Below are 15,001 nucleotides of genomic sequence, written 5' to 3' on the forward strand. Positions count from 1 at the left end.
TAAATAGTGATAAATTGAATATAATCTGATCAAGGGAGTAATTAGGGCATAGGGATTTAACGTGATGATTTGCTGCTCATGTAGAAAATATCTTGAAGAGACAAGAAGATAGAAGTAGGGAGACCAGTTCACAGTTTATGGCAGGAATTCAAATAAGCAGTCCTGAGTGTCTGAACTCAGGCAGTGAAGAGGAAATGGAAAAAAAGGGAACACATCCGAGGGGCATATCTGAAAAAGGTAGCTAGAACTTAGAGACAGATGAGATGTGAGTGGAAGAGTAAGCAATTTAAGTTGGCCAAGAGGTTTTGAGGTTGGGTAAATGGAAAACTGTGATATTGATTAAAAACACAGAGTAAGAGAAATAATCTGAGAAAAAAATAGAAGACTTTGATTTGGGCTTTCTTTTTCAAATAGTTTTCTCTCTCTCTTTTTTTTTTTGTAAGGAACGACTCACCCTAAGCTAACATCTGTTGCCGATCTTCCTCCTTTTTTCTTCCTTTTTATCCCCCTAAAGCCCCAGTGCATAGTTATATGTAGTTGTAAATTCTTCTGATTCTTCTTTGTGAGCTGCCACCACAGCGTGGCCACTGACAGACGAGTGACGAGTGGTGTGGTTCTTTGCCGGGGAACCGATCCTGGGCTGCTGAAATGGAGAGCGCCAAACCTTAACTGCTAAGGCCATCAGGGCTGGCTCAATTTTGGGCTTGTTAAGTGGAGGTGCTAGCAGAATAATCCAGTGGTAATATCCAACAGCAATTTAGCAGTGCCAGGGTGAGGTTAACGCTGAAGAATTGGAGGAGAAGTATCAACGGTTATTGTCATGATGGCAAGAATTTGACGATATAGGAGTGGATGTAATTTTTTTAGTCACTGTCACAACAATGCCAAAGTGTTAATAGTGCTGTGTACCAGGCATTGTTCTAAACATTTGTCATACTTTACATTATTTGTCTTCACAACAGCCTTAAGAGGAAGACACTATTATTGTCACCATTTTATACAATGTGGCCCAGAGAGAGTCAGTACTTGCTGGAGGTCCTATTCCCATGTATGTGGTAGCGTTAGAATTTGAACCCAGACGGACAGGCTCCAAACTTGTGTTCTTAACCTTGACACTCTGCTGTTCTCAAGAGAAAGTACAGTGTGGAAAGAGATAAATCCAAGGCTAGAGCCCTTAGGAATACCCATGTAAAAATCTGAGTAGAGAAACAACATACGCCAGCATCAGACTGAGAAAAGCAGGAGAACTAGGTGGTCAAGATACAAAGCGAGGGAAGAGGATGGAAAAGAAACAGCTAATTGGTGATGACAAATGCTGCACAAAGGCCAAGGAAGATGGCCCTATTTTTTTTTTTTTTCGTATAACGGGGGGTAAAGATCTCTGGTGATTGTAGAAATCTTTTGATCAAATGGAATATGATTTTAAGTTAGGCCCTACCTTTCATTTTCCCCCTTCTCTCAGCCTACTACGTTGAAGGTCATTTGTAGCACTTAACGACAAGCATGCTAGGATGTGGAAGGAGGGCAAAGCTCAATCTGTGAGAAACGAATCCTCAGGCTGTTTATACCAGATGTTGCAATCTACTTGTCTCTTCTCTCCCGACCTGGTCTCTCCCCACTACCTCCCGTCATCTATATCTGTCTCTTCACAGATTGTTTTTAATTTTTCCACGTGTGCTCCTCCGTAATTTCTCTTTAATGCCTTCACCTGGATCATGAGTCAAGGCTTTATTGTAACACAAACTTAACAAAAAGGAAAACTATTTCAAAACGTCATGAGGCTAATCTTTAAAACAATTTGTATTTTATATATATGCACACATTATTCTTAACCTGTCTTCAATGCCAAATGTCATTTTAGGCAGTATTTGGCATTTAAACTGACTCCACACGTTCATTGTGAAGTAAGTGTGCTATGAAATTGACCCCTTGACTAAAGTTTTTAAATTTTAATATATCTAACTACTCTACTCTGCCCTATGAACTCCAACTCTGGGCCCTTTAGCAATTTTTCTAAGCATAGAGCACCTGAGAAACTTTAGATTTAGGCTGCTTATCTAAGATAAGTCTTGCTTCAGCTCCTGTATTAATCTTGGCACTTCAGTTTTCCAGGTAGTATTGGGGTTCTCGCTGTTTCGGGGTGCAAACCAGGTGTTAGCTAAGAGCTTCCATCCGGTTGTTCTCCTTCTTCTGCTTCCACCTCCTCACTGCAAATAAATGAACTTGTTTGCAGGCCAGTTCCACAGCTGAAAATAGACCAGAGCTATTCCCATGGTAGTTTAAAGACCCCTAGTACTTATTTTCCCTTGGTTACATCATTTCCAGCTTCCACATCTTTTCGTGCTGTCTTGGTTCCATTCTGCCTCCACCCAAATTTGAAACTCAGCCCTTTACTGAATTTGATTTAAAAATCTACTCACATCTACACTTCACGAGAGTAATGATTTTGCTGAAGATTTATAGAAGCAGCTGTGGAAAGGATTTTAATTGAGTCCTGCATATTGTTCCTCCTCTTCCCTACCCACCCCCTCCCTTCAACGTATTTTTATTTGATCTCCCCTTTTTTTTCAGTCTTGGGGAGAATTGCAGTCACTCCTTCCTTTAAAATCTTGGTCCTTATTGATGCCTTTAGTTTCTGAATTTTTTTCCTAAGAACACTTGTCACTGCTGGCCTTTCAAGCAAATACAGTATTCTCCCTAAGAGACACTTTTATGAATAAAATTTTCTCCATCTTATCACACTCATGAGACCTATTTCTAGGCTTTTCTAAAACACACACATGACCCCCTGGTGCTCTATATGATGCCTTCCAGATGGGCTTTCTGATTTGTCTGCCTTGTCTGAGTAGCAAGTTGCTCTAGATCTTTCCAGGTTATTCTGTTGACTAATGGTACCACCATTCTGTTTGTGCTATTTAGGACCATATATGTCCTCAAACTTTCATTTGGTCACTTATCCCTGAGCACCCCTCTCTGAAATAGTTCACTCCTTTCCTTGGTTCCATGTTCTGACACCTGGAGTTTGGCTTACCTTGTGGATCTTCTGGAATTTCCAGACTTCACCTTTCCAAGTTTTGTTCATCTTATTGCTTCCTGAGTCCAAGCTCCAACACCATAGAAGTATTCAATATATATTTATACTCAATGATGAATATACACTGCTTTTCCTGCTTCAGAAAGTCCATGGACTGGTTACTGCAGAGTGTATTTCTCCTAGGTTATTTATTCTACTGCTATGCTAAGATGGCATCCTGGAGTAGGTTTTAATGCCATGATCGAGAATATATGCATTACAAGTAGGCTCTGATGACATGAAAAACATTTTTGGAGCAAAATCCAAAGGAAATGGAAACTGGTTTAAACCTGGGTATGGCTTTGTTGTTTATTTGTTGTTTTCTTTACTTTTTTAACCAAGTTTTTGAAAATGATTTGTTATCATCTTACCTTAAATATAGCAACTAAGAAAGTTGTGAGTACCTCACTCTATAAATAAGAATATATATACATATATTTTTTGGTGAGGAAGATTGGCCCTGAGCTAATATCTGTTGCCAATCTTCCTCTTTTTGCTTGAGGAAGATTGTCGCTAAGCTGATATCTGTGCCAGTCTTCCTCTATTTTGTATGTGGGCTGCTGCCGCAGGATGGCTTGATGAACAGTGTGTAGGTCCACGCCTGGGATCTGAACCTGTGAACCCCGGGCCACTGAAGCAGAGCATGTGAACTTAACCACTATGCCACTGGGCCAGCCCCAAGAATATAATTATTTTAAACTGGTTTTATGCCTCTTCTCAAGAGTGTCATGCTGTCACCCAACAATTCTATTTATTTACCTTGGGGAAATTTTTGCAAATGTGTACCAAGAAACATGTACAAGAATGTTCACAGCAATAGAGTTAATGACAAAGAACTGGAAACAGCTCAAATATTCATGTTTAGAAGGAACAATAAATAACTTGCTGTGCTTTCATACAATGGAATACTATATTGCAGTGAAAATTAATGAAATACAGATACATGCATCTACATGGAGGAACATAGCAGTATATTGTTAAGTAAAGAAGCAAGTTCCAGATGACTATATAGAACACGTATAACTAACTAAAACAAGTAAAATAGTGTTTAGGCAATTAACTTTATTTTTGCATAGTGTCTTAACCAGGAACAATAAGATTTCCTGCAATTATGAAGAAGCAGAAATGGAATGGAAGTAAGGCAACCTTTTAACTTAAAAATCTTTGTCATAGTGCATTGTCATTCTCTCCAAAGTCTGGCAAGTTCAATTCTTCATGGGAAAACCGAGAAAAATACTGCCCACCAAGAAGAAGAGAACATTAGAGAGCTACATGGCTCATGACAATCTAGAAACTTCTTTTGGAAGTTTTCTCCAACTGCAGGAAGCTGAAAACTCACTGAGCTGAGGACACAATGAGAAGGAAGCATGATCTAAGATACTGTCAAACTAGGAGACTTAAGGAGGAAAAGTGTATTTAAAATATGATGCAGGGTAAAGAATCAGAACTGTGCTCCTAAAACTGAAAGCAAAAGCACTAGTAATCAAAAGAATATAAATGAAAACTAATTGACACGTTGATCAAATTGGCAAATATTAAACTATAGAATTTTGTGCTGACTATTCACCTACAATTCTGGCAGACCGTAAATTGATACAAAGCTCTAGGAAAACATTTGGCAATTTGTAACAATGATTTTTAAAACATTTATATCCTATGACCAGTAATTCTAATTTTTAAACAAAGATATAATTCCAAGATTGTTTATTACATTATTATTAATGATGTGAAAAATTAAGAGCATGACTGATTACAGTAAAGTGACAGAAGTTATAATGGTATATTTAGACGATAAAATATGTACCATCGTTTGGAATTTCAGAAAAATATTCAAAGACAAAAACATGTTCCTGATAGAATTAGAAATTGATACTATAGCTAAGAAATTGAACTATAATCCTAATGCGATGTCAACTATATAAATATATTTGAGCATATTCATGAAAAATGTTTTCCTTCAGGCAGTGATGTTACTGGTGAGTTTCATCATATTATTTTCAAGGTTTTATAACATCTAAAGTGCGAATTTTTTTTTAATTCTCAGGAAACCAATAAACTTTTTAAAATGATGTATTGCAAGCCTTAGAACATTTTCCTTTCAACTCTTTCAGCTAAGCCTTCACTGTGGTAGAAAGAGCACAGGGTAAGCATCAGGAGATCTAATTTTGCTGGTAACTAACCAGCTTTGTTAGAAAATCTCTTTGAGCCCATTGCTTTGTCTTTAAAGTGTCCAGCTATCTCCAACGGTTTTTATGTGGATCAAATGGCATAATGTATTTGTAATCTCTTTAAGAGTACAAAGTGCTATACTAATGCTGCTGAGACAAAGTGCTCCCTTCCCAAAAAGTGATTGGAAACTCGGGCAACTTTTCCCCTTACACCTGTCTAAAGATCACACGTTGTACTGTGTTAGAACATGGGTGTGATCATATATCTTGTCTTGAGTGAAATGAACTTTAGTTATGCAAACCAGCAAAGAGGACAAAGAATCCAGAGACCCAAATATAACATTTCTTTAATTCTCCAGATTCAAATAGGTAGCTAAATGCTATCATTTGACTTAGTGTTCCAGGACGGACTTCACGGGGCGTAGTATAATCCGGACGTCTGCAGCCTGAGTGGAAAATACGACATGTAAAGGAAGAGACCAGAAAGGAGCAGGAAAATCCTATGAGCAGTTATAACTTGGGCCATACTAACTTGACAACATAAACACCTCACCATTCTTGACTTAGTCATAACATTTTTATGGCACCTTAAAATAATGATTTAGTTTTAATGTCATCGGCAGAACAGAAAAAAGGAGATGGTTCTAGTGAAGCCGGAGTAAGCTAGGAAAGTTAAGGATCTATTTCATACGAATTCCTGGATAAATTTGACTTCCTCATACGGGTGATGCAGGGAAAATTTCATCTGAAATCTAGTAGCAAAGAACTCAAGGATCTTCATTCTGTCAGTCCCTGTAACAATTGAAAGCCAAGTGATTAAAACAAGAATCAGGTGTGCTAATAATTATCATGCGGAATAGAAAAGCTCTAATTCTCTGACAGTCTTGAAATGCCATTTCCTGAAGAAGGAAAGCCTAAAATCAAGCCAGAATCACTGTGAATGCCCAGTAATGCCATGGTTTCAAATTAGTGGTTTCCATAATTAGGCAAATGTTCCTTTCATTAGATTATCTGGAAGACATTATGGAAAAATCCTTTGCTTTTTTATTATAAAGAGTAACGCAATGCACAGTTATACTTTCACTACTGAGTCAAGAGAATGTGAGTGATATAAATAAGATGCCCTAACATGCCTTAGAGCTCATGTTGTTCAGGGACTGGCCACGTGGCATAGTGGTTAAGTTTCTGTGCTCCACTTCAGCAGCCTGCAGTTCGTGGGTTTGGATCCCAGGCATGGACCTATACCCTGCTCATCAAGCCATGATGTGGAGGCAACCCACATACAAAATAAAAGAAGATTGGCACAGATGTTAGCTCAGGGTCACTCTTCCTCAAGCAAAAAGAGGAAGATTGGCAATAGGTGTTAGCTCAGGGCCAATCTTCCTCACCAAAAACAAACGAACAAACTCATATTGCTCAACATCTTTTGTCACGTTTTCTTCACAGTAACAGAGGATAAAAAGATCTTCCCCATCTCCAACACATTCATCACTCAGCAAAACTGGAAGAACAATAGAGATACCATATGTGAGAATATATAGAATCATTTTGAACAGAAGCAGGTATACTAGGAAGATGTTTCTAGCATCTTAAATTCCAGAGAGGGATTTTAAGTATGTTAAGCATGCCTCTGAGTCAGTGTTCAAAGACTACAGACCATATATATGTCAAAGTGCATAGGTATTCTGGTATGAAGGAAAAGTAAACATCTAGAGAATTAACGTAAGCAAGATGAATTGGAACAGCGTAAATAGAAAAAAATACGTAAATACAAAACATTGATTTCATTGGAAGTTAGTTTCACGGATTTTTTTCATTTTTAAAAACTTGGATATTTTACTAGACTGGGTGGCATGTTAGGTACTGGGAATCTTGAACTCAATAACATTTTGAGATAAATGAAGATGATTGAAAAGAAACAATGCACCAGAGGATTCAGAAATGAATATAATAAACACTATGTTATTTAAAATGCCAAGGGATTTGTCCATCTGATCCAGCACAGATAGTTCTAATCCAATTAAGGAATTGTATTAAATATTTCACAGTAGGTCTAGTCTGAGATCAAACAAAATCCTAAGATAAGAAGAAGCATTTACAAAGGATTTGAAACTATTGTGCACTAATTTACAAAAAATATTATTACCAATAAGAGGAACTCATGAAATTTTAAAATTTGAGTTATTGTGATAGATGGAAAGTCTAAAAGTGAAGGTGTGGGCCATGGCCTAGCTCTTGCTTTTAGTAGCTGACTAACTTTGGGCAAATCCACCTCTGTGAGCCCCAACTATCTCCCTATGAAATGGGTGACAATAATTTCTATGACAACTTTAAAGACTTTTGTAAGTCTCAAATATATCAAATGAAATAATCAGTTTCAAATACATTAAGTTGTAATAAGTTCCAAATGTAAAATATTATTAAGAAAAGAGATATACTTTTTTTAAAAAGGTCATATGTTGAATATTGTTTGTGACTTAAGTTTTGTAGAGATAATGCAATTTTTAATGCACTGGAAGAACACGCTATTTTAAGGCATTTTATGGGAAATCATTTTGTGAAACTAATACCTACCTAGATTTTCATTTTCTACATTTCACTAGATTCCTTTGAAGTCGTGTATATTCAAAGGTCCTGAACATTCAACATTTTGCACCACAATGGCAAGACAAATTAATAATTTTAAGAATTTTACTTAAAAAATGAGAACCATTTTACTTATTTTTTTGACTGCTCACACTTTGTCCAATAAAGTAAAAATTATTAATTTAATTTAGGTTTTATCACTTTTTGTGAATAATAAGCTGGTAAGCTTTTGAGGGTATTCCCCAGGGACAAGGTAAAAGAAGGTGGGAAATAGCAACTTAATGAAAATCTTTCGTCCATATTATAAGTATTTTGTTTGTTTTGTTTACTGTTATTTATTTTGGGAAGCTCATAGAGCATGCACCTCACATTTCTCATATGATCTGCTAGGTTCAAAGAAACAGATAGTTAATAAATATTAATTTTAACATTCTCAGTGGCTAATCGTTAGTGTGAAATTGTATAATCATGCAGCAACCCATTTCATTCCTTGAAGGAGAGTTCATTCTGTCCCTAGGTGGTTTTCTCTTTTATATTTTATTCTTAATGAAAAATGTAATCACAGAAAAAGTTAATTTTTACATTTTCCAATACATAAATCAAATCAGAAAAGTGAGTTTAACTTTTTTTCCCATGGCATTCTTTGCATCTCTGCTGGCAACTGGTGAGCTTATTTAAGATGATTCCATGAGGTTGCTCTCCGGTTCTAACCTCTAAGCTTAGCTCTCAGATTCTTCATGCATTTCTTAGCTGCCTGTTGGAAGTTAAGACGACATAAATAAATTTTGATATAAACAACTTATTTGGTAGACTAGATATGTTCTAATGTGCATGATATATCCCACATGAAAAACAAATGCTTGTGCTTTGCTGAAATCTATCTGAATGCAAAAAAAGTGTGAAATAAATTCACACTAACCTCCACAAGAAAAATAAAAAAGAAATGTTCAGGAAACACAAATCATGCTGTGTTTTTGAAACTGGAGTATTATATACAACACTATTTATTTTCACACAGTTTGGATGACCTAACAAAAATTCTGAAAGATTTGCATCAGGTGATTTTTGCTTAATTTCTGTAGAGGTTATTATGGGCTTGAATGATTTACAGAAGTGAAAATTTTCACATTTCCTGCAAACTGAATTATATGACCACTCTGGAAATTCTTTTGACCTTTATTTTTTTAAAATTACTTTTGAGTCATTGATGGTTGTGTTACAGCTACCAATCAATAGTCTGAGTAAGTCTTACGGTGTCCTTTCATGGAGGAAGAGGAGAGAAAATTAAACACCCAAGAGACTATAATATTGGAATAAAAAGTCTAAAGAAGATATAATGAGTAACATTTTGTGACAGCTTTGCTCATGCTTGTTTGTCAATGAATGTTGAATTGAAATAGATTCTGAGGAGAAATCACCAACTATTAGAGACTGATAGAACAGAAGAGAAACTGTATTGGAAGCAAATCAAATGCATAGAAAAGCTGGTGAAGAAGCAGAAGTAAAGAGCATAAAATAAAGAGATCAAAAGGGTAGTAATGAAAATGTGATGTCTCAAAGATCCCTAGGTAAAGAAAGTTTGAAAACAATTGAGGTAGATGACTATTCAAGGTCTATTTGTTTCTTTGTTTCTAGGTTTTGGAGTAAAAAGAAAGAAGTTGCTCAGAACCACTTTCATTTTTGACTTTTTAATATAAAAATATTTTTTCATGTATATCCGCAAGCACTCATATATACATACATGCATAAAAATAGATTTTTCCTTTAGAGAACAAGCAAAATGTAAAAGAAAAAATTCCCTTGCACATCTGAACTGTTAGTTTCTGGAGCATACAAAATGGATGTTCCACTAAGTGCTTCTTTCACCAGGCTCCAGTGATCTGAATGAACCAGCCAATTGGAGTTTGTCTCCTCTTCTCTCTGGTCCATTGATTTCAGCCTGGGTGTATTGATCCTAGACTTTCTAGGTGGTTCACAAACAGCTCAGGTTAAATTAACTTGAGGATAGTGTTTGAAAATGCAGAATTACTCTTGGTTTTTCATGCCTGTTATTAAGCATTGTTTCCAGAAGATCAATCTTTTAATTACAATGAACCTTCCTACTGGTGGCTCTTTGTAACTAGAAGAGTATTGTGCACTGATTGGAAAAATAAAGAAAAAAATTATTTTGGAGATTGCAACTATTCTTGGAAACCTTACAATGGAGAGAGAACTGAAAACTGAATACGAAGAACCACCACAACAAGGGACAGTCCTGACTGAGGTGGAAGAGGCAGAAACTCCTTCTGGAGAGAAAAAAAGCCACCTTTGCAAGTGGCAGAGATTCACAGCTGGCCAGGTGGGAGCCACCACAAGGTATGCAGCCCTCCCTGGAGGAGTTGGGACCTGAGTGGAGGCCCATTACTGCTATAAGCATCTTTCAGACTCAGCACAACTGAGATGAGTGTTCTACTATCTGGTTTCACTGGCTATTAGCTGCAATGCACAATACCCCCAGAAAAGCTATTGGACAAAAGCTGAGAAAATCTGGCTCTTAAAGGGCCCATGTACAAACTCATCCATCTCAAACAGCAACCTAAAACCACCAGAAGGAAAGCTGCACAGTCCTTTGGTGAAAAGAGACTCACCTAGTAGACCCTGGGTGCATCTCGGTGAAAAGTAAGACTTCTCTGGAGACTGAGACATTGGTGGCAGCCATTGTTGTGACCTAGTACAGAAGTGCTGACACACTCGCAGACACCATTGAAGCTCTGCCCCTGGCCTGTTAGCCCTGGGGTCTGCCACACTCACTAGAGTGCAGATTTAATCCAGTTCAGCCAGGGCAGGCTATCTGCCCTAGGGACTGGCCCCACCCAACAGCAAGCCCTCAGGCCACTTGTCAGCCTGCATAGACTGGGTGCTTTGATCCTCTACAGGCAGGCGAATGTGTCCACCTCTGTGGGGCAGGGTCTGTATGAGGAACAAGTGAACTGTGGGGGACGTTGGTGAAGAGGTGGGGACCTTTGCAGTGGGGTGACTGAGTATGCTCCAGGGGGTCGGGAAGTTTGCACAGGTCAAGACCGTGTTGACAGTGTGTGTGGACCTGAGAAGGGTGGGGTTTATCAGTGGCAGAAGACTTGTGCTTCACAAACAGCCACAAAGAGGATCGGCCCCACCTTCCAAAACCTGAAACAGTGGGTTCTCCCATGCTTCGGGCCAGACCCACTCAACTGCCATCCTAAAAGAACTGACAGCAGCCTTGCAGCCATGAGACCTACAGCAACTATAAACCCCTGAGCCTAGCAACCAGCTCCACTGGGTACCTACTCAATTAACAGGAAAACTGCAACAGGAGTGTGCTATTAGACCTTGCAGCCAATGGTGCTGGGGCTGCCCAAACCTGATTTACAAACATCTGGCCCAGGAGGGAAAGCCTAGACTCCCTGGGTACCTGAAGTAAGAACAGTCCTGCCACAGCAGAAGGACACATGCAGATCACACAGGGGTCACTCCTGGATCATTTGGGCTGGTGATGAAAGAGAAGCACACTGCTGGGCCTCAAAAGGCATGTTTTACATAAGCCCACTTCTCCAAGATCAGGAGACATAGCTGACTTACCTAATACATAGATATGATAACAGAGAAGGAGGTACAATGAGGAGGCAAAGGAATACATTCCAAGCAAGGGAACAGGACAAAACCCCAGAAAAAAAAAAAACTAAATGAAACAGAAATAAGCAATCTACCTGACAAAGAATTCAAACAAAAACTCATAAGGATGCTCACTGATGTGGGGAGAAGACTGGATGAACACAGTGAGTATGTCAACAAAGAATTGGAAAATATAAGAAAGAACCAATCAGAAATGAAGAATATAATACTGGAAATGAAAAATTCACTAGAGGGACTCAGCAGACTAGATGATACAGAAGAACAGATTGGCGAGCTGGAGGAAAGACTAGAGGAAATCACCCAAGCTGAGGAAGAGACAAAAGAATTAAAAAGAATGAGAACAGTCTAAGGGAACTCTGGGAAAATATCAAGTGCACTAACATTAGTATTATAGGTGTCCCAAAAGGAGAAGAGATGGACAAAGGGGCAGAGGATCTATTTGAAGAAATAATAGCTGAAAACTTTCCAACCCTAAGGAAGGAAACAGACTTCCAAGCACAGGAAGAAAAGAGAACACCAAATAAGATAAACCCAAAGATCATACACCAAGACACATCATAATTAAAATGTCCAAAATTAAAGATAAGGAAAGAATCCTAAAAGTGGCAAGAAAAAGACAACAAGTGACATACAAAGGCAAGCCCATAAGGCTATTGGCAGACTTCTCAGCCAAAACTCTAAAAGATAGAAGAGAGTGACGTGACATTTAAAGTGCTGAAAGGAAAAAACCTGCAGCCAAGAATACTCGATCCAGCAAGGTTATCGTTCAGATTGGAAGGAGAGAGAAAAGTTTCCTGAACAAGCAAAAATTAAAGTAGTTTATCACCAAGAAACCAGTTCTCCAAGAAATGCTGCAGGGACTTATTTAAGTGGGAAAGAGAAAATCACAAATAGGGATAAGAAAATTATCCAAAACAAATAAAAAACAGGCAATAAAATCACTGGTAAGTAAAAAATACAGTAAAGATAGCATATCAACCACCTGTGAAGATAATATGATGGTTAAAAGATAAAAGTACTAAAATTACCTATTTTAATGATAAGAGGGTAATGGATAGACACACACAAAATAAGAGATGAGACATGATTTCAAAAACATAAAATGTGGGAGGAGGGGAGTAAAAGAGTAGAGCTTTTAGAAAGAGGTCAAGCGAAAGAGACTATCAACTCAATATAGATTACTATATACGTAGAATATTATATAGGAACCTTGCAGTAATCACAAACCAGAAACCTATAATAAATAAACAAACAAGCAAGGAAATAAATCAAACATATTACTAAAGAAAGCGTTCAAACCACAAGGGAAGACAGCAAGAGAAGAAGAAATGAACAGAGAAGAACTACTAAAATATCCAGAAGAAAAGTAACAAAATGGCAATAAACACATATTTATCAATAGCTACTTTAAATGTCAATGGACTAAATGCTCTAATCAAAAGGCATAGGGTGGCTGACTAGATTAAAAAAACAAGACCTATGTATAGGCTGCATACAAGAAACACACTTCAGGGGCCGGCACAGTGGTGCAGTGGTTAATTTCACTCGTTCCACTTCCGTGGCCTGGGGTTTGCTGGTTCAGATCCTGGGTGTGGACATAGCACCACTTGACAAGTTATGCTGTGGTAGGCGTCCCACATATAAAGTAGAGGAAGACGGGCATGGATGTTAGCTTAGGGCCAGTCTTCCTCAAAAAAAAAAAAAAGACACACTTCAGAACTAAGGACACTCACAAACTGAATAGTGAAAGTATAGAAAAAGGTCTCCACACAAATGACAAAGAAAAGAAAGTGGGGGTAGCAATACTGATATCAGACAAAATAGACTTTAAAACAAAAACTGTAACAAGAGACAAAGAAGGGCACTACATAATGATAAAGGGGACAATCCAACAAAAGGATATAACACTTGTAAATATCTATGCACCCAACATAGGAGCACATAAATATATAAAGCAATTATTAACAAACATAAAAGGAGAAATAGACAGTAACACAATAATAGTAGAGGACTTTAACACTCCACTTACACCAATGGATAGATCATCCAAACAGAAGATCAATAAGGAAACATCAGCCTTAAATGACATTAGAACAGATGGACTTTGTAGATATATATAGAACATTTCATCCAAAAACCACATTCTTTTCAAATGCACATGCAACATTCTCCATGACTGATCACATATTAGGCCACAAAACAAGTCTCAATAAATTTAAGAAGATTGAAATAATACCAAGCATCTTTTCTGACCTCAAAGGTATGAAATGAGAAATCAGCTACAGGAAGAAAATGAGAAAAACCACAGAAATATGAAGATTAAACAAAATGCTACTAAACAACGATTGGGTCAATGAAGAAATCCAAGGCGAAATCAGAAATATCTGGAGACAAATGAAAATGAAAATATAACATGCCAAAATCTATGGGATACAGCAAAAGTGGTTCTAAGAGGAAAGGTTATAGCAGTACAGGCCTACCTCAACAAAGAAGAAAAATCCCAAATAAGCAGTCTAACTGTGTACCTAAAGGAACTGGAAAAAGAAGAACAAACAAAGCCCAAAATCAGCAGAAGGGAAGAAATAATAAAAATTAGAGCAGAAATAAACGAAATAGAGACTGAAAAAATAATAGAAAACATTAATGAAACCAAGAGCTGGTTCTTTGAAAAGATAAGCAAAACTGACAAACCTTTAGCTAGACTCACCAAGAAAAAAAGAGAGAAGGCTCAAATTAACAAAATCAGAAATGAGAGAGGAGAAAAAACAATGGACACCTCAGAAATACAAAAGATTATAAGAGAATACTATGAAAAGCTATATGCCAACAAACTGGATAATCTAGAAGAAATGGATAAATTCTTAGAATCATATAACCTTTCAAAACTGAATCAAGAAGTAGAGAGTTCGAATAGACCAATCACCAGTACAGAGATCAAAACAGTAATTGAAATCCTCCCCAAAAAATAAAAGTCCAGGACCAGACAACTTCCCTGGTGAATTCTACCAAACATTCAAAGAAGACCTAATACCTATCCTTCTCAAACTGTTCCAAAAAATTGAAGAAGAGGGGAAGCTTCCTAACTCATTCTATGAAGTGGACATTATCCTGATACCAAAACCAGACAAGGACAACACAAAAGAAGAAGAAAAAAAAGAAGTGAAATAAGTCAGACAGAGAAAGACAAATACTGTATGATGTCACTTATTTGTGGAATCTAAAAAAGCTGAACTCTTAAAAACAGACAGTAGAATTGTGGTTACCAGGGACTGGGGTGGGGGGATTGGGGAGATGTTGTTTAAGGGTACAAACTTGCAACTAGTAGATAAATAAGTCCCGGAGATCTAAAGCACAGCATACTGATTACAGTCAACAGTACTGTACTATAAACCTCAAAGTTGCTGAGAGACTAGATCTTAATTGTTCTCACCATAAAAAAGAAATAATAATGTGACATGATAGAGGTGTTAGTGAACGCTATAGTGGTAATCATATTGCAATATATAAAGGTATCGAATCAACA

The sequence above is a fragment of the Equus quagga genome, chromosome 5 (assembly GCF_021613505.1).
Source record: "Equus quagga isolate Etosha38 chromosome 5, UCLA_HA_Equagga_1.0, whole genome shotgun sequence".
In the NCBI taxonomy this organism is placed as follows: domain Eukaryota; kingdom Metazoa; phylum Chordata; class Mammalia; order Perissodactyla; family Equidae; genus Equus; species Equus quagga.